Below are 4,839 nucleotides of genomic sequence, written 5' to 3' on the forward strand. Positions count from 1 at the left end.
TATACATGAGTGACCTATTGAAAAATCAACAACTATTCTCAATGGTTGTTGTAGGAAACACATAATAATAAACATACATCCATTTATGAAATAGGATAGGAACATTACAAACTTTACACAGTTATGGATAGATTAGTAGGAAAATATCAATGGCTGCTGTAATACGTGGTGGTATCTTCATTTTCACATATAATTAAACTACATAAAACCTACATTGCCCTTGAATAACCCCAGACTCCTTTAATGGGTTTTTACCTACAGTAATGTTTATTTTAAAATTACTAATCTTAGTAAAACAAAAAAAAGTTTGGAAAAATAAAGTGTGTCGGTTGTAAGGTGTCAGATATTCAAAACCAAAATAGCTGTTGATTCAAGCTGAGCCCCCTCAGGCGACCCCCTCGAATGTGGCCTCACGTTCACGGCCGTGGCGGCTTGGACACGCACCTGCACTCGGTCACGGCTTTGAGCTGGTGAACTCACTGGGGCCACTCTGGGGCTCAGACATGCAAGCACTGTGGGAGTGAGGCGCAGCTTCCCCAGGGACGGTCCGTCCCGGGAAGGAGGGTTAACGTGGGTGCCCAGGACAGCGAAGGCACGGGGGCGCGGCCCTGGGCCGGCACGAGGGACACACGCCTCTCCTCCTGTCTGAGTTATTCGCTTTCTTCATTTATACTTCAGCTTCAAATCGCATCATGCCCTAAAACTTGAGACCAGAGTCCTCCCAGCCACATACACACGCGCGCGCGCCCACACACACACGCACACACCAGTTGCAGGTTGCTCTCAATTTTTGCTCTGGAGTAATGAAACCCTTAGTACTACACGTCAAGTGTTCACAGCTCCACGACAGGAACGTCCAGAAGCTGGACCCCGAAGTCTGAGTCTGTCTCCAGGTTCCACAGTGGGCGCAAGGACAGAACAGCTAAAGGGGGAATAGGCTTGGACAGGAGAGAGCGCCGGTTTCTATCAGGCAGAGACGGGGAGGCTGGAACGGGCTGCTCATCCCTGAGGGCAGCCAAGGAGCAGCGACTCCGAACGACAAGGGCCGCATTTTCCGCAGATTGCGGACCAGACGGCTCCGAGGGCGCCTGTCCTACGGCGCTGAAGACCCGAGGACCACTTTGTTAAAGAGCACTTGGTGCTTCCCCGACCCAAGGCGGCAACCGTTCACCGGCCAGCTTTCTTCCGGAAGACCGCTGTCCACTGGGGGAGAGGCTCAGCTTCTTCAGGCCTGCAGGCCGGCCTTCTTCCCCATTTGGTCCTGGGGACAGGAAGGGACACGTGCTCCTAGGGGACCCACCGCCGTCCTCCTCCCAGCGTGACTCAGGGCAGCACCCGCTTCATGATAGCCACACGCTCTGGCCAGCTAATGGTGGCAGAGCGAGTCCATCGTAAATTCGGGTTTCCTCTCGCTGAAGTAAGAAGCTCTTAACGGTGTGGATATGCTGTTTCTTCTCCACTGCCTCGTTCTGTGAAGGGCGTACCAGGTAATCACAGGGTGCGCTCAGCAGCAGGACCAGCTCCGCACACACGCCGCGCTTACTCAGCCGCTCCTGCCATCACCAGCCTGCGGCTGAGGAGGTGTCTGCTGGCTCACGGCCTGCTCGCTCCGGAAAGGATCTCCACAGACCAGGCCTGTTTCGAGGAGCCCAGCGCCGCCTATGTTCCCCAAGTCCCTTTTGCCTTGCCAAAGTGACTTTCCTTTCAAAACATGGGTGGAAAGTTAACGTTTAACTTTTCATAACAACATTTTCTTTTGTTTGTTTTTCCCTAGTGACTCCATATCTATGCTGAACATCCATCCAAGGCCTTACACAGGAAGCAGGAGCCAAAACTAAACCAGCTCACACCCATTTCCACGGCAGCCTCTGTACAAAATAGTCACTGCAAATCCAAACACAAAACAAACCCTATGGCTAAGGTATTGTTCCCTGGATTATGTTTTAAAACCCCACCCTACATTTATACGGAGTTGTGGCTCTTTATGATCTTGGTCTTCATTACTGTGGTTTAACAAGTATGTGTACAGCTTAGAAATATTTTGAAGCTGCAAAGAAACCTCATACAGCATGAGCATCTCCCAGGAGATGAAAGCTCAGCACTCGCTGTGTCTCCCCGCTGCTCCTGACAGAGCTGAGGTTCCCCAGCCCCGCTGTCTGCCAGGCCCATCGGGCCCACCCCTCCCTCAAGACACCCCAACAGTACCCCAGGCCTGGGAATCGCATAGACATGGCTTTGGAAGCTACACTGCTCGGTTTCTGCTGAATTTTAAAGGAACCAGAGCCTCATTCTTTTTTGTTGTTGTTTGTTTGCTTTGTATTTTTTTCCAGTACCGGGAATCGAACTCACGACCTTGTGCTTGCCAGGCAGGCGCTGTGCCACTGAGCTAAATCCCCAGCCCCGGGAGCCTCATTTTTTCACATTTGTGTAACCAAGAAACAACTCTAACAAAAGATTTACTATGCTAATCATTTCCAGCATTATATATTTCAGGTGAAAGGAAGACAAAAAAATTAAGAACTTGTCATCTTTTCTACTGAAGGGGATCTTTAGTTTTGCTTAGCTACAACTCTAACTGTCCTTTTGTTTTTAAGAATAGGAAAGAAGGGCTGGAGGTGTAGCTGAGTGGTGGACTTAGCAGGTATGGGGCCGTGGGCCCAAGGCCAGTACCCAAAGTAATACTAATAATAGAAGGAAATTATAGCTGAATGGCATAAAGTCACTTTAAAAATTAAATAATGGCAGTCTCCAATCAGTAAACCAAGAAATGAACGCTAATCTTTCCCTGCACTTCGTATCTTTTTTTCCTAGAGAAATCATGCAATGAGTCATGTTCCCTTTGTTGCATCAGCCCACGAAACTATTTACATTGATATAAATAAAGCCCTTTTTGCAATCAAACATTTGTGTCCATATTGAAACATACTTGAAAAATAGAGATTATAGCACAAATAAACAAACTTGAAAGTGCAATGTAAAAACACTTTTATTTTGCAGTTAGAGGGAGGCTGGGCTTGGCTGACAGTGGGAGGGGAGGACCCTGAGGACCGTCCTGAGGACCTCCTAGCACCTCCTAGAAGGTGGCACAGCAAACCCTGTGTTCCTGCTATGATCCTCCCACGAGGATGATCATTCCTGAGGGTCACACACAGGAGAAATGCAGGGGAAGATGGGTGGATGACAAGACAGAAAACAGGCATAAGAGGGAGGAAGAACAGAGCAGAAGGAGAAAAGGAAGTAGTAAAGAAATGCCCTGAAAATAGCTGGCAACAGTAGAAGAGAGGAAAGAGTGCTGGTTAGGGTGATGAGACTCCTTGAGGAATAAGCGGCCTCAGGGCTCTGAACACAGCTGACACAGGGAACGCTGGGAATGTGTGAGATGCCCAGAGGGGAGAGAGTCAAACGCAGCACCTAGCTCTATCCATTCCTAGGATCCCGGGTGCAGAAGGCCAGGGCAGCCTGGAGTCTCCAAAGCAAGGGGTGCCGGGGATGGGGGACACCCAAGGTCACACAAGGTCTGCAGGTACAGATGGCCCTCATGCTTAGAAGACTCGTGTTCTAAATTCAGAACCAAGCATACACACTTCAAAAGCAACTTTCCTGAGGTAAAATTCCAATGCTTTGTAACCACTCAAATACCTTAAAAAATTCACCACTTTGAGAGCAGAGCTCAACTGTGCAGTCACCACACGGGCCACTATGCACCGCTTCGGCTGTCCACCGAGGCCTCTCTAGCCCTGCGCAGTGTCCACCGAGGCCTCTCTGTCCCTGCCCCTACCTGGACAACTACTGCTTCTGTCTCCGTGCGCGGATCTGCTCTTTCCAGACCTGGAGGATGGAGTCCATCTTGCCCTGTGTGGTCCAGAAGACATGAAGTCCAGATTCCCTCACATTTTTTGAGGTCCATCTACGTTACGGCATGCACCAGCACTGCTACTGCTCAGTAGTTTTCTGCTATACGGGTATTGCTTGAGGGTGAACACACTGATTTTCCAGTCAGTAGCTGGTGGTGTTTGAGTTGTTCTGTGTTTTGGCTATTACGAACAACGCTGCTAGGAACCTTTGTGTGAGGTCCTAGTGTGGACACCTACATGGGTTTCAAGCAACATGTGCACTGAAAGGCCTAGTTGTCCATAAAAAACGGAGACTTCAGGCTCTTGTGTTTTGTAATTCCTGTGATCACAGCTGTGTGCAGTCTGTCCGCAGCAGCCAGGGTGAGATTGAGGGGCAGAATGAAGGCTTGCATCTCTCCTCTGACTAAAATGCCCAGCGGCTCTCCTCATGTGGGGAAGGAAGCTTCACGCTTGCGGGCCCTGCCTCAGTGACCACTTCACTGCTTCCTACCACTGCCCCTCGCTCAACCCACTCTCTCTGAACTTCTCGCTCCACCAGCACAAGGGCCCTCAGGCCAGTTTTCTGGAAATACCTTTGCGCTCCCAGGAGGGACCGTGAATGCCAAGGTGCCGTGACCCCTTCCACTGGAGAGGGATGTCATCCAGCCTGGGCAATCACAGTGCTCTCCTCTCGGTTCCAGGAGGCTAGGCTAATCATAGCTATCATTTGTAACCTTCCTAGGATGATCAGAAGTCACATCTTTTTCTCTCAAGTGAGATTGCTGTAGGTTAACCTAAATCCAAAGTTGATAGTGGCCATTTCTGTCAAAATGTGAGGAGCTTTCTCTGCAGATAGGCTCATTAAAAGGAAAAATGAAGGAGAAAGAAGAAGAAAAAGAGGGAGGGTGGCCCCAGAGAGAGAGAGAGATGGAGAGACGGAGACAGGCTCAGGACAGGAAGCTCTGTCAGATGACATCATCTGTGCCCAGCCATGCCCGAAGCAAGC

At 49.7% G+C, this 4,839-nt stretch overlaps 1 long non-coding RNA gene across 1 annotated transcript in view; it reads left to right on the plus strand.

Moving 5' to 3' along the window:
* The window catches only part of LOC102010405, a 30,096-nt gene extending 27,740 nt beyond the window's left edge, over positions 1 to 2,356 (plus strand). The window contains exon 4 of the long non-coding RNA XR_001234961.1: positions 1,775 to 2,356. This is a non-coding gene — a long non-coding RNA (uncharacterized LOC102010405). The remainder of the gene's footprint in view (positions 1 to 1,774) is intronic.
* The last annotated feature ends 2,483 nt before the right edge of the window (positions 2,357 to 4,839 follow it).

This window comes from Chinchilla lanigera, unplaced genomic scaffold (genome assembly GCF_000276665.1).
Source record: "Chinchilla lanigera isolate Chin_1 unplaced genomic scaffold, ChiLan1.0 scaffold00035, whole genome shotgun sequence".
Taxonomy (NCBI): domain Eukaryota; kingdom Metazoa; phylum Chordata; class Mammalia; order Rodentia; family Chinchillidae; genus Chinchilla; species Chinchilla lanigera.